The sequence below is a fragment of the Crocuta crocuta genome, unplaced genomic scaffold (genome assembly GCF_008692635.1).
Source record: "Crocuta crocuta isolate KB4526 unplaced genomic scaffold, BGI_CrCroc_1.0 scaffold196, whole genome shotgun sequence".
Taxonomy (NCBI): Eukaryota; Metazoa; Chordata; class Mammalia; order Carnivora; family Hyaenidae; genus Crocuta; species Crocuta crocuta.
The window spans coordinates 3,310,260-3,334,969 of NW_027531026.1; the positions used below are offsets into that span (position 1 = coordinate 3,310,260).

Below are 24,710 nucleotides of genomic sequence, written 5' to 3' on the forward strand. Positions count from 1 at the left end.
CCACCACCACACCACACACACACACACACACACACACACACACACACACACCTACTTTCAGTATGTGATAGATTTAGTAACTCAATCAAAGAATGCAGTATGTAAACAGAAACTATAGTAATTTACAGAAGAGAAATCTGTCAAATGTGGTCTTAACAAAATCATCAAGTTAACATCACCAGGATATGTCATATGATAACAAATACACCTTAATATGATGTGATGAGAAAGAAAATTTATCCATGTATTATTCTTTAAAACCTATAACCCCAGACTAAACATGAGATAAATATCAGAAAAGACCACATCAAAGGACATTCTACAAAATACCTGACCAGTGATCCTCAAGACTGTTAAAACTTTAAAACCAAAGAAAGATGGAAAAGATTCCACAGATCAGAGAAAACTAAAGTGAACACGAGGACTCAATGCAAGATAGTATTCTGAAATCAATGAGGGGACAAGGAAAAGAATATTTATATAAAAGCTGGTGAAATCTAAGTCATATCTTGAGTTTAGTTAAAATTAATGTACCACTGTTGACTTCTTAGTTTTCACAAATGGACCATGGCAATGTAAGATGTTAACAGTAGGGGAAACTGTAGTATAAGAATATAGGGGAAACTTACATTCTCTTTTCAATACAGCTGACATCTAAAAGTAGTCCAAAATGAAAAAATTTATATGAAAAATCACCTGATATTTTCTTAAAAATAAAAATATGAATACTGTTTGATGTGTGAGACTCTGGGCAAAGCACTGGACAAGGAGTTAAAGAAGATGTACAGTGTTTGTACAATGTGTTGTGCCTTCATTGCCTTCTTAAAATATGATGGACAATTATTTTATCTTAAAAACCATTTTCCTCAGATATGTGTTCTTTTTGATGTGGTTCTATATTGAAATTGACCTTTAGGTAGGTAGCAAAAAGCTATTTGGGTTATATATAAGATTTGAAGACAACCTACAACTTTCATTGTGTAGTCATAAGTGTTAAAGAAATGGAAACTGTCTTGTAGAACAGTTTACAACAAACTTGTACTATATCAAAAATTCTTAACATCACAGAAGTTGTCACCGCTCCTTGTTTGATTAAGAATATTAAGGCATTCTATATTCCATTTTACATTCTAAGCTCTTCCAATGAAGGATTCCTTCTGGCTTCTCTGCGTCTTTCTCTAGAACCCTACATAATGCCTTACTTAATAGAAATACAGAAAGATTAGCTGTTGGACTTGCTAGGACTCTCAAAATTCTCTACCAGTGATGTCTTGATGAGGTCTTAATTTTAATATTAAGTAAAATTTCTGTTTTTCAGTTATCTGATATCTTTGAATAATCTTTAATTTTTCTGGTTCTTAGGCATCCTAAATAGTTGGGCTGTGTGACCTCTCTGAGATCAAATTATAAAGAAATCCAGTCAGCATTAATAGCCAACTTCTCATGAAAAAGTTTAATGTAGAACTAGATATCTTTTTATACAATGTGCCCTTAGGTCTTGGTTTAAGTTCCATTTGAAAAAATGAAAACTGAAAACTTCCTTTCCATCTATTTGCCTCACCTTGTTAAAATTCACCTACTGCCAAATTTAAACCTCTGTATGTAAACACACTTGTATGTGTGTTAGAGACACTTATTAACTATTGAAATGAGTTTCTAGAATACAATCTAATGGTAATTTCAGAAACAAGTTTGGATTTCAGGAATATAAGGATTGTGAGAACCATTGTTAATGGTATTAGTAAAGAGAAAAGTTGGATATCAGTATATTCATGGCCGAAGTTTCAAGGTGTACTTTTATTTTAACTCTAGTGCAAAGGCACTATCAGGTGTATGCTTTATTAAAATGGATATTTGGACAGATAGAGTGGATAGAAAATATTTATAGAGTTGTATTTATGCACCATTTTTTATATTGTTTTGAGACAAAAATACTTCTCTTCAAGATAAAAGATATATACTATAATGATATGTATAATTTACAAGATGTTTTGCATGATCAGTAACAGAAATAATAATTACCTTTAGGACATTTTAGTCGAGTAAATTACCATCACAGTTTTTCCATCCACCATTCAAAATTTAGTCTATAAAGCTAAGATACATAATAGAAACATCTAACCAAGCTTATACCTGTCTTTCACACTGACTGGTGATGGAACAAAGGATAATCATGGGAGGGAGGGAGGGGTAAAAGAATAGTGAGGTTTCCCATGCATGAAGACCTCTGTGAAGGAAAAGAGAACCCACTGGTAGATCCTGGACAGAAGGTTCTGATTTGGGAGACTGGAAGAAGCAGATGGATATGAAAATACTACTGTCAGGGAAATAAAGGGGTACCGAAGATTAAATTAAAAAAAAAAAAGAAGAAGAAGAAGAAACAGAATTAGAGAGCAAATTGAACTAAGGACCATTCCAAAGGAACCACTGTCTTGAGCAATAAGTTGAAAATAACATCAGTACAGGGGCACCTGGGTGGCTCAGTCGGCTGAGCGTCCAACTTCAGCTCAGGTCATGATCTCATGGTTCGTAGGTTCAAGCCCCGCATCAGGTTCTGTGTGGAGAGCTAGCTCAGAGCATGGAGACTGTTTCAGATTCTGTGTTTCCCTCTCACTGACCCTCCCCTGCTCACGCTCTCTCTCTCTCTCAGAAATAAATAAAAACATTTTAAAAAATAACATCAGTACAATTCTATTTAACCTTTAGTTAAAAGTCATTCCCTACCACATAACCATTTTTTGCTGGTCCCATGGGTTATCTCCTCAGACAGATTTAATGGAATTTCTGTGTAAAATATATGTATAACCCATAGACTAATTTCTAACACTAGATTTCAGTGAAGATTAATGTTTGGTGTCCATCAATAATATTTGTAGCCATTTTGAGAAGACCCCATGCATTTGATTATTTCTGTTTCTCCTTTTTTTTACCATCATGTGTCTCTTAAAATAACCAGTTCCAATGGGTATATTATGATAGTTTTCAAGTCTTCACTGAATCATTTGTCAGTAATCTTCTAGTTGTTAGGAGAGTTCAAAAAGGTATATAATTTAGTTAATCTCCATTAATTACTATAATTTCAGTTGACTTTAAGAAAATGTGATAATTGAAAATTATACTGTGATGGGAAGAATCATCAAGAAGATTGGCTGAAGACTGGCATAATAAATAAGGTTTTGTTTAAATAACTAAAAATGGCCTAAATATCATTTATTATATTTTAGCAGCAAAACAGTATAGTCACTAATATCAGTTTGATTGATTTCCAGATCAATGATTATTGATATTTTATAAACAAATTAAAATTGCTTAAAATGATATCTGTCTGAACTGGAAAATAAAATTTTTATAAAGACACTTCCATTAATTTTGATATGGTCATATGTTTTATAAATTGATTCTTTAAAGATCTTCTCAAGTAAGAATCAGCAAGTACTTGGAAATTAATAGTAACATTTTTGAATTTTGTTACAATTTCATTGAGTTATAAGTGACATACGGCACTGTATAAATGTAAGGTATACAGCATAATAAGTTGACTTACACATATTATGAAATGATTACCACAATAAGTTTAGTTAACACCTATCATCTCATATAGGTATATAAAAAAAAAGAAAAAGAAAAAAATATTTTTTTCCTTATGATGATTAACTCCTAGAATTTTCTCTATTAACAATTGGCAACTATACCATACATCAGTGTTAACTATAGTCATCATATTCCATGTTACATCCCTAGTACATATGTATCTTAAAACTAGAAGTTTGTACCTTTTACCACCTTTATCCAATATCCCCTCCCCATCCTCCAGCCTCTGGTACCCACAAATCTTTTTTCTACAAGGCTGTTTTATTTTGTTTTTAAATTCCACATACTGTGTGCGATCATGCAGTACTGGTCTCTCTCTACCTTATTTCATTTAGCATAATTTCCATAAGGTCCATCCACATTATTGTAAATGGCTGAATAACAATCCATTGCATATGTATACCACAACTTCTTTATCAATTTGTCCATCAGTAGACACATAAGTTGTGAAATTCTAAAGGTATTTAAAACAGTGAGGTCTCCTAGATATAATTATTAACTTATCCAAACTACTTTTCCCCCAAAACTAAAGGTAAACTTAACTTTCTAGTTCAAAATGGTTTACTGAACTCAAACCTGTCTGTATTTTCTTTCTCTCAACGGATAGAAATGATAAATTAAAATGAATGGGAAATAAGAAATGTGCATCATTAGTGAATCAAAATTTTATAAACATTTTGGAAAGACAGCAACAAATGAAATATGACTGGTAGAAAAATGAAAGAGAAAATTTATCAAAAGTGACAAGAGATCCCCAAGGTGAATCAACAAATACAGGGGTCAGAAATAAACCAAGGGTCAACCCCAGGTCATTAATTAGTAATGTGCTTTCCACACGGCCAGAAAAGGTGAACTCTTCCCCCATAGAGGTGTACATAGAGCTATGGTTTGACAGCAAAGGCTTTTGTTCTGTGGCTAAAGCCCAAGAGCTGTTCTCCAAATCAAGTGGACATGTGGGTAATGTCCCAAAGAAAGTTATCTTGTGAAGATGCTGCTGTATGAGAGAGAAGTCAAGCAGACCTCAACGCTCCTCTAGACTGCCATAAAGACACAGAAAACAGGTTTAAAGTGTCAGTCAGAAAAGCACTCCCTCTTGGTAGTAGAATATACTAGGCCTGGAAGAGTTTCCTATTCTGTAACCTGCTTTTTTCCCAGGGGTCCTTCAAAGAGACTGCCTGTCAAAACATTCCCCTGACTTCCCCTACTTATGCAGAACCTTCAGTCAGCCTTCTGACTGAGGTGGGAGGCCTCATGGGGAAACAGTCCTGAACAAGAGCAAACACAATACGTACTAGCTACCTTCACTATTCAATATAGTCCATCATTTGTAACTGTGACTACACATCCAAAAATCTTGAAAAGGTTGAGGAAAATCAACCATGTAAAAGGCAAACATGAACAAAGCAAACTGATCCATTTGTCCTTAGGACTGTGGAAAGTGGTAGAAGACTTTTTAGTAGAGGAGAGATTTCATAATATTTGAATTTTTGGATGATTATATTCAGTGCAGTATGGGAAACTAATACGATAAGGGGGGGCTAAACTATAAGAAACCATTTAGGAAACTGTTTCAGTGATTCAGGGGAGAAATGATGGTGACTGGAGAGGATGTGGTAAAGGAACTTATCAATCTAACTGAAGTTTAAGAGACAGACTTGCCGTTGATTAGAAATAGGGGTAAGGGAGAGTCAGGAGTCTAGCTGACACCCACATTTCTGACTTATCCTTTCACCGTCATTATTTTTATTTTAGGGGTTAGGAGATACTCTTCTATGACTCCCTGGGCCAAGTTATTTAGCAAGGGGCATAATGGAGCCCACCTGGTCCTATTTGCTCTCTACTGAAGCTGTGAACAACACACTGATTCATAGGCAGCCCTAAGTCTCCCAAATACCCATGTACCTGGTTTTGGCACTCGAGACACTTTCGTATTCAATAAATAAGGGTATGTTAAGTATGTGGATATTTTATGGAATTACCAGAGCCCTCCACAGATAAAGAGGATAAGAATAATTTTAAACTACAATATTAACATAAATACAGAAAAAAAAAAACCCTGACTTTGTGATAGAATAATATTGAGAAGGTTTGAGATTGTTAATTATATATGCATGTGCTTCTATGTATTTATATACGTATACATCTATATATGATATATAATAAACATGTATCATAAATATTTATTTAAAATCTGTTCCTAATTGGTTTTATATTTTATATTTGGTATATGGTATGGTGTTTTAGAGTTTAGAAAAAATAAGATCCATTATGAAATACTTTGGATTATTAGTAGTGCTAGTTGAAAGTATTTCAGATTTTTATCAAATGGAACTAACAATTAGGCATATACTATGATACATGCCAAAGTCCTGCCTGTGCAATGGTTATCTACGGAAATGAGGCATACAGTGTTTGGTTTTGCCCTAGACCATCTTTTTGGGAAACGAAGAAATGTCTCCTGACTACAGTGCATTTTCACTTGTATTTTCTAATGCTTCATGCACTGTGGGTATAAATGGACCTCAGTGACAATAATATAGAAAGCTTTACTCTTTCTTGTCTCCATTTCAATCTGTTAAACACAGGACCCAATCCTCTAAAATATTTCCTCAATTACATCTTGAAGTTACCAAAGGCTGTTTCTTGGATTCCAAAATAAAATCATGCACTCTAATAAATGCTTTGTATGATATAAAATTAAAACTCTATTTTTAATTTTAGTTCAGTTTTAGTTTAATTTTAGTTTAGTTTAATTTTAGTTTATCACATATGTTCAAATAGCTTTGAATCCGTACCTAGAATAAAACTTGGTACCCCACGAATAAAAGAAAAAGGCACAGACCATAAAAGGGAGATAAAACTACGTTGCCTCGAGTGTTAAAGGATCCTTGGAAGTATAATGAGGTTCTTGGCATTCTAAAAGGCAGGAAATAAGCATTTGTATATAGGTATCCCAACAATTACTTTATAAAATCTAAAACTGCAGTTAATTTCAGTTTCAAGAAAGTAGTGACATTTTAATTTCCCTAAATAATGAACTTCGTTTCTACACTAAATTAGTTCTAATATAGAGGAAGAGAAAAATATTTTGAGGTTGCATTTTGTTCTATCTTATAGTATTTAATTAAAGTAGGTTAAATTTGCATAATTCTCCTAACTTTGTCTAAGCATGCTTGCATCTAATAGTCCACTGTGTCTCCACCACCTTTTAAGGGACAGCTAGAATCACAATCTCAATTGACCCATGAGAGAACTGAGACTCAAAGAGATGAAGTGATTTTCCTAAGAACACAGAGTTAGTCATCGCTGGGACCATGGCCTGCAAGCCAGGATTTAAAAACTACTGTTTCACTTAGAAATCAGCAAAAATGAGTATTTGAATTACAAATAAAGAATACAAAAGGCCACACAAATGGTGTGATTTGAAGGACTTCGATATTTTCTCAACAGCTTTCCACAGAGCCTGAATGCCTCAGAGTTCCAGTTAAGTCACTATCCCCAGAAAGTCCCTCGTTGAATGCAAATAACCAAGGTTTCTGATTTACCTCAAATCAGTGTGCACAATACCTTCTTTCCTGCCACACTTTCCCCACACACTAGTCCGTTGCAGCTGCTGAAATGGGAACCACAATGTAGATGAACGGGACTTTTCAGAGATTCTGTGGTGTAAGAAGTTGAAAATGAAAAAGGTCCCCAAATCATGAACATTACAGACTAAAAGGTCCAGAGGCAAAAGTCTGGGCTGGTATGATCTGCCCATGTGTCGGGCTGAAAAAATAAGTCCTTACATATCATCTGAACATTTTTTACTGTAGTTTCCCCATTATATTAAGTTTCTATAAATACATGATTTATTTCGGTAACAACTATTCTAACCACTCAACCTTAGGGAGTTTAAGGGATTAATAGTCATTCACGCTTTCATGAAAGAGTGGGAATTAGTACTCTCAGATTGTTTCCTACCAATGAAGGTGAGCTCACTGTTTCTAGGAGACTGACATTTCTGACTAGGAGAAGGGGCAGCCAGGAGGGGAGCAGGGGTACTCAATGTTAAATATAAGTTCAAGATTTTGTTTTTTGTTTTCTGTGAGTTTAGAAACAGCAACTGTTTATGACTTTATTTCTACCGATAATTCTCTGAACATAATCCCTTGAGAGAAGAGATTTTTGCTTATATGGAATGTAGTCCACGGCACTCAGAACTCCAATCTAGAAATTGTAGCAATAGGTAAGAATGAGCAAAATATATAGATAGGGCACTTTCTAAAAAATCCTACATTCTTAGCTGTACTAAGTTGTGGGCTTCAGGGGCTTTGGAGTAGGAATACACTCCAGAAAAATATACTTGAATATATACTAGAATTGAAAAAATAAAGGGAGATGCAGATACTCTTTCCCGCCACTTACATAGGGCCAGCCCTGACAAAGAAGAATTTTCATGACAAATTAGATGTAAGAGCTCTCACGCACTATTCCTAGTCTCCATTTTCAATTTTAATTTTACAAAGAAATTCAAGACACATGCTCGAACGAAAAAGCCTTCTTTATTTCAAGGCAACATGTGAACAAAGTAAGAAGCTTCACAAACATCATCACACTATAAAAGAGCAGAACACAACTCTGCCTGTTTCATTTTGAGATTCTGTGTGTGTATGTTGAGACGAGAACAAACCTCAATTTGTTCAACCATCACATGAAGAAAACACATTAGACTTCCCTGCATCTTTTACATGAAACGCTATGTCTCATGTTTAGTCAATTCCTGATTATCCAGAGTGACTTTAAACCTCAGTCTGTCTTACTTTTTCCTGTTACCAGCATACACGCACTAAGTTACTCATCTTGGTAGTTCTGCATTTAATTCTAACTGTGGTCGAATATTTTAAAAACAAGATTAATTTTGTTTAAGAAAGCACTTATTTTAGAGATAACTACATGAATTATACCTCTGTTAGAGTTGTTTATGTATATATGCACATACTCACCATACTTTCCTGTATTTAAGCAAGCTCGGTGGAAGACTTTTTTAACTTTTGAGGGTTATGGCTGCAATATATCCGATTATCCTGTGAAGAGCAGACAAAAGAATAAGACTATTATTTTAAGAGTCTTATTTTTAATCCTAAGTAAAATTTCAACCAGATATATATCACATGGCTACTTCCAAAGGTGACCGTCTAATATAACTTGTTGGAAAACGTATGGTATCTGTAAAATTGAGAAATCTTGTGGATAGCGTTTCTCATAATATTCAATGTGTGATAAATGCATTTTCTTACGAGAAGGATTATTAGCTTCTCAACTTCTTGGGTTGAGAGCCTAGGTGTCCACAATGACAACTGACACTCGCAACACAATGTCATAGATTATTTTTCCACTCTGCCTTACTGTTTCATTTAAAAACTGTTGTATTACATTTCTTCTAATAAAAGCCTTTCTAAGGATTCTGTATCACTCTTTTGCAAGGCACATTCACATCCTTCAATGAAAGTTGCTATTATCAGAGCAATGTGCTCTTACTATTTATTTATTACAACAACCCTCATGACTGCTTACCAGGCAAGCACTAGAAATATCTAACTCATTACCACTACATAAAATAGCATGGGGTATTTACAGAATGAAAGAGATCAGAGCATGACAAATTCTAAAGCTGCTCGTGTCCCTGTTTCTAAAGAAAAGAAATGCTTTTCAACAAGCACTGGTAACCTGAACTATGGAAGAGCATATATTAGACCTTTAGGGAAAATACTACCCAGACAAAATCTTGGTGGAAATACCTACTTGCTATCCCCTTCCTTTTCTTTTATTCAGTATGGTCTGAATACCCTTGGACGTTCTCAGGCCAGCTGATGAAAGAAAACTGACCCAGATGGAGTCTGAAACTGAAAATGCCTATTGACTTATTCAGCTGGAAGTTGATCCTGGTTGCTATTTAAATCTACTGCTTTAAGTGTCAGCAGACATGCTGCATTCCTTACAATAGTTCAGAGGGCAGACATTTGGGTCAAAATATTCTTACCCATTCTGTACCTAATGTAGGCTTTACAATGTTTACAAACAGCTGTTACAATAACCCAAAGATCCAAAGAAAAATGTGACATATTCAAGAGTCTGGCAGTTAAAACCCAGCATTTGTTCAGATAGCACCTTGTGGTTGGAGGTAATAAGACCCATGATGATAATGGTATTTGTCACATTCAGAGCAGCTGTATTCGTGAAAGTGGAAGTGACTACCCTCTTACACACCCAGCAACTACTTTGAACCCAGGTCTGTATTTTGGCTGCCTTGGCAACAGCACAGCAATAACAACAGGAGCCATAATGGCGATGTCGACCCAGAGATGTTTGGATAAAACAGAAGCCCTCACTTTCAATTCAGAAAGAAAGAAAGCATATAAAAGAAATTAAGAAGATGGTATCCATAGCACAGATTTAATGAGTGGATTGAGACTTATACACTGAAACGCTAGGATCTTTATTGTAATAATTGAGTTTTTACAAGTCCAACAATTTTCTGATGGCTGTTCTTATGTGGAAAAAACATTTCAGGGAAAAGGATCCTGGCAAGTAGGGGACTATTTTTTTGTACATCTGGCACACAATGGTAAAGGATAAACTATTAAATAATTTTGACCACGTTAATCAACGTGGATTTCCACATAATGATTATGATGAGAGGGATTATAAACAACAATGAAGATAGAAAGTATTGATTGCTCAGCCTTCCCACTGGTTAGTCTAATTGTGATTGGTCATTAGTAGCTCTTCTTTTGGTCACATGGTAAAATTGCATTTCCCTGTCCTCATGGCATCAAGCTCATTTATGTTCTTATGACTTGCTTTGGTTAATGAAATGTGAGAAGTGGTGACAGGTGTCATTTCAAGATGGAGCCTTTAAAAGGAGAGTGCAATTTGCTGTTCCTGTCTACTGCCAGGGCAACCAATAACTTTCCAGATGATAGAAACATCATCTGCCTGGCGTGAGAAGATGTAGAACCGAGTTCCCAGGTGTCCTGGGATGAGCAAGAAGCACATGTCTGTTGTGCTCATCTACTGCAATTTTGGAGCTGCTATCCCAGGATAACCTAGACTATCTTGATTATGCTCACAGGGTGATTTGTACAAATTTAAAGAATGCCATCCTTTGTTGAAATACATTGGACATACAATGCCACATAAATTTATGTTTCAATTATAAATAAATACAGAAATACACTTGTTAAAAAATAAAAAAGAATATCATTCTTTATCTTTTCACAGGATCAGAGGCTATAATGAAGATAATGCTTCAAGTTTCTTCACTAGAATAAGACAGGCTGTTTCTGTTCTGGCTAGAGATAAAGTACAGGATTGTGAATTTAGAGTCAAGCTATGTTCTTCAGAAAGAAACACAAATACTTACTAGGACCAATCCAGATGAACAGTTTCATTGCCTGAACTAGCCAGAAATAATTTAACTTGTCTTGTAAGTCAAACCAAAATTTTATGAAATGATATTCATTTTCAGTAAGACCTCATTCATTTTCCTTTTTATTGGCCTTTTCCTTTTGTATAGTGAAAGTATAGTATATTTCACACCCTATTTTCCCCCCAATAGCTTGTTTCTCTCTCCTTTACTTATATGATATTCTCCTGTCTGACAATAAGAGAAAGTCATTATTGCTACTTTATATAACAGATTCTGGCAAAGTATTTGTGCTTTTGTTTCCATAGTAATTTAAACTGTTTCAGCTGTTAGTGGAAAGCAAAGTTAGATGTTGGCCTTATGGAATCTTTGCTAAGTAGTATCAGTTCCATTAGGTATTTCTAGACTCCAAAAAATACTTGAGCTCTTTGTAATATAGGTAAAAGAGAACACATGTAGCTCTTAAGCAGTTGTACTGTATTTCTATTTCTGTTTATTTGTGAGATTACTCCAGAACAACAGGTTGGGTGGACTTCCTGTGATATTAGTTAAATGCATAGAATCAACGTGTGTGTGTGTGTGTGTGTGTGTGTATGTGTGTCTGTGTACATACATGCTCATATATTTAAAGTAAAAAAAAGACAATGTAATCAGTTAAAATCAGACATTAATTTTAATTTTTAAATTATGACAAGTGACACCATTATGTTTCTTTAATACTCTTTCTCTAAATTTACTAAAATAAAAGCTCCACACTTAAAGACTTACTTAGCAGGAGGCCATGAGGGCTTCCACAAAAATCTAAGCAATGACAAATTATTTTATTTATATTACTGATCAGAAGTAAAATCCTTTCCTTAGGCCACAGAAAATCTTTTTTAAGTTTTGAAGCATTACTTTTTGAAGGATTGATTAATTAAAAGTTAATGAAGTATTATAGTACCGTAAATTTTTTTCAAAAAAGTGTTCCCTTTGCAGAGTATCAATTTTCCTGTAGCGTGGTGGTTTTGCACAAGGTTTATTGGTTGTCAGTTCCATCGATGTTATATGCATCACTAGAGAGTCTGTATGTTTGTAAAATGTATTTGACTCTGACAAAAACACAACTCTAAGTATTATTTGAGTGGATCACATTCCACGGTCATGGACTGGGATTGAATACACATGAATTAAGGGGGTTTGTTAGCAAAATAATAATTTTGATACCTTTTTAGTGTACTCCTAAGTTATGATAATTGAGGCTATATGAGTAGGGGATTTTTAAAAGAAAACTCCCCTACCAGAGTTACCCACATACATCTTTTAAATATGAAAATCCACTTTGATCACAGTCCTTACTAAGAAGACTATTGACTTCAACATGAAAAATATCCCAAAGAATTTCTCACTGTTTCAGGAACTTTCTGAGCAATCATTTTTCTGGTGATCGAACTAATATATACACCATCACATAGTACAGGATGAGGTAGGCAAGGCTGGAAGACTTCACATTTTCCAAATGCCCACTAGGGGCCCAAACCTCTTTTGGGCACTTTACATATATTATCATGTTTAGTGTTCATAATCAGTCCATGATGAAGCAATTATTATCTCCTAATTACAGAGGAGGAGGCTGAGGCTCGGGGAGGCAGGTAATTTGACAGGGGCCATATACCTGGTAAGAAATGGAGTAAGAATTCATAATTTAGGTCTTTTGATGTTAACATCTGTATTATTCCATTATGTTATGTTGTTGCTTTCCAGAGAATGCAATTTGCTGCTTCTCTAATTTACGGCTTATTTTCAAATGCTTTGTCTATAAGTATTTGGCCAATTATTCTCCTATGAAAGTACTTTAAAACATAAAGGTGTATTGTTCAAATTCTTCATCATTGATATTCATCAAGAATTTGACACAGCAAACTGAAAAGAATTACTGAAGAAAAACCTCATTATAGAACAAAAAACATGTACAAGAAATGCCTTACACTTGTAGCCTGTAGCTTAAGTCATATTTAGGAAGGGTTGAATTGTCTCTGTTTCTACTCCCTAGTCTCTCTTTCCAATCTCTTTTTCTTCCTTTGTTTTTTCATTTTCTTTTTTTTTCCTGTTTTTTTTTTTGTTTGTTTGTTTTGTTTAGTATATTAGAGATGAAGCAGTTCCTTCATCTCTACCCATATATCCTGGATTTGGAAAACTCTGAGTTAGAACTGTAATTTACTCTCTCACTGCAGGTTCAAATGAAAATGTAAATATTTGGGCATTTTATCCACTATCCATACAGAGTTCTGCTGCTTTGATCCTGCTTCCTTCCCAAATCAGAGCCTGGACATGTCCCTAATTCTAGCTTTATGTGATTAAAGGGCGCTGTGCTTTTTACTTTCAAACATGTAAAATCTTTTGATATTTTTCCACTTAGGTTTATAATTCTTTGATTTTGGCATTCATATTTTCTAAATTTTAAAATAAGACCTTTCTACAATACTTAGTTCTTCATGAAGATTTGTGACAAAATTCTAATTAATGGATTGAATAACAAAAGAACCCACTGAACACCCACTAGATTTTTTTTTTTGAAGGGAGAAAACATTCTATAAAAAACCGTGAACACTATAAGACACACACGGATGAACACCCACTGCTTAATGAAATTCATCCTCACCTAAGTTCAGTTCCTTCTTCCTCCACCTCACTGCCTCTATTCTCTCCACATACAAACACAAGTCCTCATAAGGCCAGTTTTAATAGCATATATACCATAACATACATTTCGAAAAGAGGGTATGTAAAAACTAAGACTTGGTTTGTGTTTCAAATAGATGAGATGATAGTTTCTCTGTTGTCTGAGTTCCATTTTTGTGGCACCACACTAAATGAGTTACTATTTGTGCCATAATAATTTAAGAGCTGTTTTAAAATACTCCTTTCTTTCTAGAAATTATAAAAATGTGATTTGCTGAAATTTTTATTGTTGAGTTCTCAAAGAAAATGTATTTTTTTCAGCAAATTAACTAGTAATAACTGTAATTGAGCCAGAAATACTCTAAGGAAAGATATATAAAGGTCTATCGATGACAGCAATGTTGAGCAAAGTTTTTTTTTTCTTTTAACATAAAATTTATGACAGGTAGTGTTCAGCCATTTTGTAAAGTAAGTTCTAGAAGATATCACTTTGGGCTATACTTAGTGTAGGTATAAGCATATACGATAGATGTAAGAATGAAGAAACACTTGCTTATACATTATTAAGTTTCGGGGGGGGGGAAGCCTAACAATTTTTACATAAGCAAGGTTTAGTCCATAAAGAGGATAGAAATATCTTATTTTCTATTCAGTTAACAGGTTTTAGCAGTTTTCTGAATACTTATGAGTAGCTCAGAAATTCATATAAGTTCATGTAATTCACACAGCATCTGTTGTGAAAAAATAAAGTGATAATTTACATCCAATTAAAATATTTTTCATTAGATAAAATGCTTTAATAAACTAACAAACATATAAGAAAATAGTATTCACTGGAAATAAAACAAGTTAATTTTCTATAGAGCATGAAACAAATTCAAAATTGGCCCCCTAAAAAAAGAAATGAGTCCCACGTCTTTTATGTAAAAATTTAATCCATTGAATACTTTTTAAAAAACTGTGTGTCCTTAATGCCTTACAATTTATGTAAGTTATTTGAAAGCATTTCTGCTTACTGGGTGCATTCTTATTAAACTACGAAAATATACATATCTACGAACCACTTCGTATCTACTATAAAAGTAGAAATTTCAGGGGTGCTTCTTAAACATAATCACCTTTCGTCTGTTACATATTTGCCAATTACATTACATGAGCTATATATGCAGCCACAGCTTAAAAGGAAGTTAAGGTTGCTTTTTTATTAGTTTGTTTTTCTGATATAAGGATTCTTTACCTTTAAAAATAAGCTTATATCCAATTTGGCAGGCAATTATGCAAATGTATTCTGCTAGGGCAGATTCCAATGGTAAAACATAAAATAAACTTAAGAAAAATGGGGGAGTCAAGTAAAGAGAAAGTTGGTGGGTCTTGCTATTTTTTTTTTACTTTAAATATTTTTAGGCCTCTTTACCACTGCTGTTGGGTCATTTCTCTTAGCTATACTAAAGAGCCTTTGTCAGTCTGGAGGAGGCAGCCATGTGTCCATGAATGCTTATTTAGTACGGTGAGGACAGATGGCCTGGAATTGCTGAAGAAGACCTTAAGATATATTTAAAAGAGGAAAGGGAAAGAAACAATAAGGGAGGAAATAGAGAAGAGGCAAATGTGTAGCCAGGAAAAGTACACACACACACACACACACACACACACAGGCACACTCACATGCACACAAATGAAGGCAAACTATAAAGTGGTAAGTAGGGTCTGATTTTTTATAGATTTGCTTTTTCTGTAGAAACTTTAATTTTCATTATTGTTGATTTGTTGTCTTTTTAGGAGGAACCTGACAATCATAGACACTGCTGGTTTGGACTTTGTCTGTTTTAGTTGATATATACTGCACTTTTGCTTCTTATAGCATCCATACTTGAAATATAAATTTTGATTCAGTAAAGCTCAAGGGATTTACTTAAATCAAACTGAATTAAATTGAAATCTCTGACACCCTAAGAGTCAATGCTTTAATACAATTTGAGTCTGTCATAATTAATTTATCTTGCTTCACATTTCATTTTTTCCCCTGTTATTTTAAGAAAACATACACACTATTGCCCAATCCAAACCTCATGAAGGGCTGTTTCATGCATCCTGGGAACGGGAGAGGAAGTGAGCACGGAGAATCGATGGGCATGGAGGCATTAGTGGATAACGTTGTTGTTGGTTTTTTTTCACATAAACTATGTAAAATGTTGTGAGATGATCAAAAACTGACATTAGTGGATTTTTACTATGTATTTTTTCTTTCCAAGCTATCACATTAACATTTTCCCATTTTCTTCAGATTTATTCTAGTTCAACCATGCTCTGATTATGCCAGGTAACAGAGGGCTGCTGCTTCAATTGCCAGGTTTTCTAACGCTCATAAAACAAATATTAGATTCCAAATTTCTTATTGCCTTCTGAGTTGTCACGGTTATCAAATGACACCTTCTCTTAATTCTCTCTCATTTTAACTCTTTTCCATGCTTTGTATAAACAGGCTGCTTGAAAATCAAGGGGAAAAAAAAGAAACATCAAGTTTGGGTGCTATAAGAAGCATGAAACACAGAAGGAAAGAAATATTTTGTTAACCACAAATTGAAAGTGGAAAGATTTTATCCAGAAACATTAAATGTCATTAAACATAAGAAGTCTAAAAAATACCTGCTTTATATAATGGTTCTCTGAACAGGCTCTTGGTAACTTGCAGCCTGCTAAGTGAGTGACTTTCGCATTGTGGTTAGAGTTTTTCTGCAACAACTGCCCCCACCCCCAACCACCACCAGTGAAACAGGCAGCAAAGACGCTGGATCATTCTAAAGTAAATATAAGGGATATTTTTTTGAATACAGGCACCTTTAAAAATAGAAAGGCAAGAAGATTCATAAACAGAGCTTTGAAAATGTACAATACTTTTGTCTTACAAAAACATCTGTTGCTTCGATGAGTATTTGGAACATCGAGTGCTTCAGATTACCCCTCAGAAGGTGTGTTGGGTGGTAACTCTCTGTGGACTTGGCCCCAGGGGAGGTCATCCAGACTCTCCGCCTGTTGGCTCAGCAATTTCCCAGTGGTCAGCCCGTCTTGCCATAATCATATGCTGGCGCCCCAAGCCTGTTTCTTAACTGTACTCTGTACCTTCTAATGAAAGCATCCCAAAATATCCTCAACCGCCCAAATTCTGGGGCAGCCATGACCTCAGACCCGACCGGTGGACATAGTACGTTTGCTCAGACAGAATGGCTGATAAAAATCTCCTCGCCTTGATGACTGAAAATCTCACTCTCCTTGCTAGTTCTTGTCGCTCATAGCTTATGAAGATTTGCATGGATTCCAGGATCTTTGACACGTATGGGATCAGGAAGCTCTAACCCAATGCATAACACTAAAATCTCACGTAACTTGGGGCTTTTACAATTGAGGAAAAAAAGAAAAAAAAAGGGGGGGGAGGACACAAGTAATTATAAAATAACTTTTTGTGGTTAAGGCAATACGTAAAGGGCAACAAAAAGTAACATGTGCAAATCAAAAAAGATAATTAATTTGAAAGTTACCTGAAAACTGTAGTTTATCTCCTTTACAAAATGGGAAATGATTTCACAGTGGATCTACACTCAAGTGGCTGTGAATGAGTATGTACTATCTCAGACTTTATTACCATCTTTTAGGGAAGTTTTCAGCTTGAAGGATAATAAAACAAATGAGGAGATGCCACTTCTCATGACAAATTCAAATGGAACAGCAAGCAAGTAACAGCAGTTCTGTCTAAAGTCAACAGGTGTTCTTTGGGCTCCTCATCTTGACCAGCCTTTGTGTGATCAAGTAATTCAGTGTCTTGTTTAGTGTGGCTTCAATAGAAAAAAAAAAATTAACAACCTGTTCAGGAAATACGCAAAAGATAAAACTTAGGGACAAAAGAAAAAAACAGTGAGATCTCTATTGTTATTTTGCCATATTTTATATGCATTTTGCAAGCTTTGAAGCCTTTTCAAAATAATGCTCACAGATATCCAGCACAATTCACACAACCTGATTCTTAAAAGTGCCTTCTGTACTTTGATAATATCAGTTAGAGCATATATTTGAAGTAGCCTCCCAGTATTAATGCTTTTATTTTCTTATTTCAGGGAAAAAATTTACTTGTAAAAAACGAGTAGCACAAAACATACCGGCATGGTTCTGTTAGAAATACAAAGCATTATCATTTATATGATAGTGACTTTCTCCTACAAGTATGCTTTGTAAACGTGATTGAATGAGATGGGGAAAAAAATCTTTTATTATCTCAGCTCTCAAAAGCTTTACTGTTTAAGCTACACTTGCTCCTAGGTATAGATGAATTAAAACACATCAGGATGTTGTAGAGCAAGCAGCTAAGAAGGCAGTAATAATGATCCTTGCATGCATTTAACTACAGTTTGGCAAAAATAATTCCTGTATTATTAATTAAAAAAAATAATGCTGAGGCCTAAAGTCTTACGTAGTGTTTCTATTACTAACCCATTTCCTTATAAAAGTCACACTATTTCCTATCTTCGCACTGTACTTTGCTGTGGATCGGTAATATTTCCTAAATGAATGCCAACATATTTATATGTAGTATTCAAATATATGTGTATAAACGCAGATTCTATTTTTCTCATTGTAGATGTCTTTATACATAGGATAACAATTAGAGTGTGCTTCTTACAACTAGGAAGAAGAGCACCAATTCACTAGACCCTAGGAACTCTGTGGGGTTTTGGCTACTTTTATTTTTCTTTCTCCACTGGGGTGGGACAAATCTGTTGGAGTCACAAGCATTTTTAAAAACAAGTGAAAGTCAGTTTTACCTTGTTAATTTTTCATATGCTTTTTTCTTTAACTGCAAAGCTTTCGTTTTTTCTTTTTCTTTTCAGAATCACTTAAATTTTTTTTTGCAATCTATTTTTTCCCCTAGAAAGTAACCCCTTGTGTCCTACCTTAAGCTCCTCACTGAATGATCTCTTTTTCTTCTAATTATATTTCTTCACCTTGGGAGGGACTCACACCGCTTCAGGATAAGCAACCCAGAAGAGCCTAAGGTCAGGTGTGCCCTAGAATCTAACTCTAGAAATTACAATCATGGAATAAGAGCAAGAGAGGGAAAAGAGAGGCAGAGTAGGGAATTTGTAATGATATTGAGGCTCATTCTGAGGAATAATTAACCAAACAGCATCCTATGTTACATCACTTGCTTGAAATCTCAGAGGACAGACTAAAGAATTTAGGAAACTGATCTGAATTGGCTTCTTAAAGCCATGAGGTTAACAAATTACTTGTACTAATGATCAAACCTCCGAGTTTTATTTCCCAAGTATTTACTGCTCCAGGGTCCAAAAAAATAGAATTTTATTCAGAAACCAGCAGAACACAAAGAGTAACAATAGCATTTCACACATTAAAGATACAGAAATTTAAAACATCTAAAGAAGGAGAAACAGATTTAATCTGATAGGAGGCTTTCGTTCCTCTTAAAATGGGGTTCAGTGAGGGAATTAATGGGCAGCAGCCAGATAGAAGATTTCTAAGATAATCCTTGAGGTAAAAGGGAAAAGCATGGGAACATTTGTGAAATGCAGACTTCAGGTAGAGGAATTGTAGGTAGAAAAGGGAGAAACATTAGCAGAGCTTTTAAACCAGATCTTCAGCTGGGCTTTTGTTTAACACATATGCAAATGTGTGCACTGCTTCATTTGAATATTTATTTACTGCATTTGTGAAGGAAATTGGGGGATTATAGCCTCTTCCCAGCTGTGTTTTAGTTAATGACTGGTCAGCCTATTAGCCTGCTCCACTAAACGGATTCTCTGCACAAGCAACACCTTTTTTTACCCTGACTAGAAATTCTTCACATAAACAACAGTGGGGAAAACAGCAAACCAATCCAGGGAGTTTTACACCAAAAATGAAATATTCCCCCCAGAATCATTAGAAATAAGTTAGAAATTTATTTGACAACGGTGACTTCTGCATTTTTATAATAAGCAAAGCAAACGTGCTATAAGATGCTGTAGATGGGAAAGGGGAGTTAGCTAATCAAAATTTCTCTTTACTTGAGGATGAATTCAGGTTACTGTTCTAAATGGGTTTTCTATGCCTTCCCTGATACTTGCTCACTTATTGTCCCCTATGAGCACAAACACACACATCATTGAAAATGGCATGAATTACTTGGGCAGTTATTAATATTTGACAAATTCATTGGAATGTGAATTTCACAATTTTCCCCCAACTCCTCACTGCCAAAAAAACACAGAAGGAGAAAGAATAAATAAGATTTCTCTAGCAGCTAAACTCAGTGTACTGTCATTGCTCAAAGCAACTTATTTAGAGACATCAGTACTCATTATGACATTAAAGACACATCAAGATAACATCATTTGTAAGGATTAATGGTGAGCAAATCTTTAGGTTAATAAATTCTACTATCTAGGTCTAGCAGTCTTCCATGTATTGATTATTATAAAGAAAAGTAGCATCTACTTTCTGATAAGTTTAAATACTTGGTCAATAGGGGAAAATTTATTCTCCAAATGTCTGTCTTCTTTATATCTTTTCAAATTTAATTTACTATAGATCCACCCATCCAGGTGAGACAATGCACTAATTCTAATACCGTCAAAATTAACCCATGGAAATGCAAGAGCCAAAATCTTACCATCAAAATTCTACATTTTCCTGTCTGGATCTAAGAAAAGCCTGAACTTTGATTTTATTAGTGAGGTGGTCTTTATAGAACAAATTTATAAAATACTTATTTATCAAAAGTATTAACACTTAAGAGGATTTATGTAAACAACTTGTTTGTGCTTGTTCGTATATATACGGAGTATTCCTGCAAATAAAGAGACAACTATGGATGGCCTAGGAGCCACGTGGACATGAAGAACTATTCCTGGAGCAGAATTATCACTTCTCATAGTTGGAAAAAGTGAGTATCATAGATCAGATTGGCAACTCAAATATGTACAGAACAAAAGCAAATAATAAAGGGAGACACTCTGTCAGACCTCCTGATATACAGAAAAGTAACAATTATGTTGATGGAAGAATATTACAAGAATAAATACTCTACCTAAGAAAACAAACTCAGCTACTTCATTGCTAAGATCGTATCAGTGCTGCCCATTTTACATAAAACCATTTAAGACCGCATGAAGAAGTTTCAGGCGCACATTTCATGCCATCCTTCCACATCAGAAGTGAAGGGTGTGCACTTCTCAATGGCATCATTTTTCCGCCTTCATACATGAGTTTCTAAACCATCTCATAAGCTTGTCAGGCATATTTCTTGTTCATTCCTTCTGTGGGGCAGAGGCAGACAGATTGCTGGATCAGATAGTGCAATACGCTGTATACTGCATTTGAAATGTGCCTTTTTTTAAAGCAGCAGATTTATTGATTTTCTTAAGTAGAAAATATGCACCCGGACATTAGACAAACACAGACTAAACACAGACTGAGGAAAAGCTGATAATTTGATTAAACTGACTGAGCTTTTGTTGTCTGTGTTTGGGGAATTTCCAATAATGCGCAAGTGCCAAGCGCCCCTCTTCTTCTGAATTTAACAAATGTAATCCCTAAGCACAATGAATGTTACAATTATACTGTGTTTGGAGAATTGTTTTTCTTTAGAAAAATATTTTGATGAGCCTATATATTGCTTAGGTTGAAAGGAAGGTGGGGTGAGAACCTTGCCTTGCTCAAGATAGAGGACTTTACTCAGAAAGGGGAGTAAGTATAAGCTAGGCAAAAAGCATTCATTCTAAGGAAATATTTTCTTTCTATTTACCTACCCACCTATCATGATCAGTGAGATATAATTGATTAGATGTAATATGCTCAATTTGGGGGTCAAATTGAGTTCAATATTTAAGGTTTAATGCTTCCCACTGTCATCTCACATGTTTTAGAGAATGGTTTGGTTGTCTCAAGATGTCAGAAAGCTCTAGTTATTTAATTTACCCTTGTGAATGCCTGCAATGAACTCAGTGCAGGAGGGGAGGATGTGTGTGTGTGTGTGTGTGTGTGTGAAGGCAACTGGGATGAGGGAATAATAGCTCAAATTATGTGAGGATTACTAAATTTCATAAATTAGTTGAATGAGACCTCGTGAACTATAACAGTAAACACCCTGCACTGCCCTTATACCATTTTGGTCATGTAGACCATGATACTGAGAACAAAATCTAATTCCCTAATATTCTGCAAGGACTGTGCTATAAAATAACCATTTCTGGCTGCCTAACCATAAAGATTTTCACCTTTGTTATTTTCTATGCCTAAACTTACTAGGTTTTTAAACATTCATATTGTTCCTCACCCTCTATTAATCATTCATTTGCAATGATATTTAGTTCCTTCTTTTCCACTGGCTCAATCCTCAGGATTTTAGGTGTTATAAAGACATTTCCCTTCCTGCTAGTTTTTGCTTGCTCCAGTTCATATTGGATATTTTTTCTAGAACTCTCAATTCCAGCTAATTTAGCTAATAACACATTGGGTTACAACTCTTCACAAGTGTGATGTGCTTCTATTTCAACTCTGGGTTTTTTTCCTTGGCCTATGTCATATATATATATGTATATATGTATATATATGTCCTTTATAGATATGTACACATATCTATATCTATATATATTCTTTTTTCCTAACCATAGGCTTAGACCCCAAATAGGTAATCATTATGGGTGACCAGTTATAATCATAACCTAGAAGGTCATCATTTAACAACTGGTCAATCACTGATGGGACAAACTATTAGCAAGATCATCTCAGTTTTGTTTTTAGTTATTTATTAAAATGAATTTCAATTACAGACTATACTGTTCTTCTTCAATTTCCTTTAAGTCAAGGATATTTATGCACAAATTAAGGTAACACTGAAGTTTAAAATCACTTTACCTTCCTTGTATTAAAATAGGAATTTAATGATTCATCTCAGCTGGCCTGAGGAGGTTTAAAAACAGCCATAGAGGAGATTGATTTAAAGATAATTTAAATCCATCTTTTTTCTGACTGGCTTCTCTTCCTTTTCAAGTGTATGGCAAAGATAATTTCCACTAACTTTTTTTTCATTCTGCATGAACTCGTTAGGGAAAATAACATCCTAAAAAAATTGCAGGGGAACCTGGATGGTTCAATCAGTTAAGCGTCCAACTCTGACTCAGGTCATGATTTCACAGTTCATGACTTTGAGCCCCGAGTCAGGCTTTGCACTGACAGCTCGGAGCCTGCTTCAGATTCTGCGTCTCTCTCTCTCTCTCTCTCTCTCTTCCCCTCCCTCTCTCAATCTCGAAAATAAAACATTTTTTCAAATATTGCAGTTTTTAGAGAACATTTTATAATTGTGTGACACTTATCCCATTAACTTCTAAAGGCAACTGAAACATATTTCATCTCATTCCATCATTTATAATTTTAGAATTTAGAGACTGTGTATGTATTTAATTATGTAAAATATATAAATATAAAATATATAATTATACATAATATGTGTGTATACATATGTATATGTTACACATGTATACACGCACACACACATTATGTATGATTTATACATTTGGGGGGGTCCTACGAACTAAATTATATGTAAGAAAATAATTACAGCCCATTTTAATCTGACATACATTTTCCTGCTCTTTTAATCTCCTCTTTTAAAAAGGACCTGCTAGGGGAAAAAGGTATTCTATTAAATACAACATTCAGCTGCTCAATAGTAAGGTGATAATTTCTTTTGAGAAGTCAGCCTATGAAGTTCAATGACCAGAAGTCGGGAAACCTTGGGGTGGCTCACTTGGTTGAGCACTAGACTTTGGCTCAGGTGATGATCTCACAGTTTGAGAGTTTGAGCCCCACATCAGGCTTTGTGCTGACAGCTCAGAGCCTGGAGTCTGCTTCAGATTCTGTATCTCCCTCTCTCTCTGCCCTCCCCCACTCACACTCTTTCTTTGTCTCTCTCTCAAAAGTACATTAAAAATTAAAATTTAAAAATTCAAAAAAACAAACAAACAATTTTTAAGTCAGGAAACCTATTTCATCTTGTGATTCTACCTTGAGCAATTTCCTTATCTTTTCCCAGGCTCTGTTTCCTCATCTGCAAAATCACAAAGTTAGAATAAATATCCCTTACTACTTAAGAATTTAACAATATTTAATATTTAATTTCTGTGGATTTTTATTTTCTCTTTGTGAAAACTTTTTTTTTTTTTTTGGCAATGATGAGAATCTTTGTAATCAGGCTTTACTACATTCTTGGGTGTCTGGGTATTGAATCAAACTTCTACTACCCACACTTCATAAAACCCTAATTCAAATCAAGAAATGTTCTGTGGGTGGTGTAGGTGATCTCTCACAGCACACAGGAAGCTTTACCGGAAGGTATTAACTGAAAGGAAACACACATGGAAATATCCTGTCACCCATACTGAAACCTTTCGCAGCCAACCGAGGCCCTTTATGGGATCTCCCAAGCATGGCCACCCACAGCTGCCATCACATCATTTCTTTAAAGAAAAATGACTAAATACAGACTTTTATGATGTGTGTTTTGCTGAGGACCTGTTGTCCGTATAGCTTCAAGTGATGACTTGTTTTACAAGGTTTTAATGCATTTTTTAACCAAATGATTTCTACAGTACTTAAAATTTCTTGAATTTCAGTGGAATTGAGGGAAAAGAAAGACTTTGTAGTCTCTATTAAGGAAATTAATTTTTAGCATAACGATGTTATTTCCCATCTTTAAATAGAAAAACTTTGCCTTATATAAAACTTATTAAATTATTTTTTAAAGTAGCAGAATGCAGGAGGCGCCTGGGTGGCTCAGACGGTTGTCAGACTTCAGCTCAGGTCATTATTTCACGGTTTGGTTCGTGGGTTCAAGCCCCAAATCGGGCTCTGTGCTGACTGCCAGCTCAGAGCCTGGAGCCTGTTTCAGATTCTGTATCTCCCTCTCTCTCTGACCCCACCCCACCCTGCTCACGCTGTCTTTCTCTCTCTCTCTCTTTCAGAAATAAATAAAACACACAAAAAAATAAAGTAGCAGAAT

The 24,710-nt window shown here is 34.9% G+C and overlaps 1 long non-coding RNA gene across 1 annotated transcript in view; it reads right to left on the minus strand.

Annotated features, from left to right (window-relative positions):
* The window catches only part of LOC144237325 (uncharacterized), a 288,758-nt gene that overhangs the window by 162,655 nt on the left and 101,393 nt on the right, over positions 1–24,710 (minus strand). Inside the window, exon 2 of the long non-coding RNA XR_013336828.1 lies at positions 8,577–8,657. This is a non-coding gene — a long non-coding RNA (uncharacterized LOC144237325). The remainder of the gene's footprint in view (positions 1–8,576; positions 8,658–24,710) is intronic.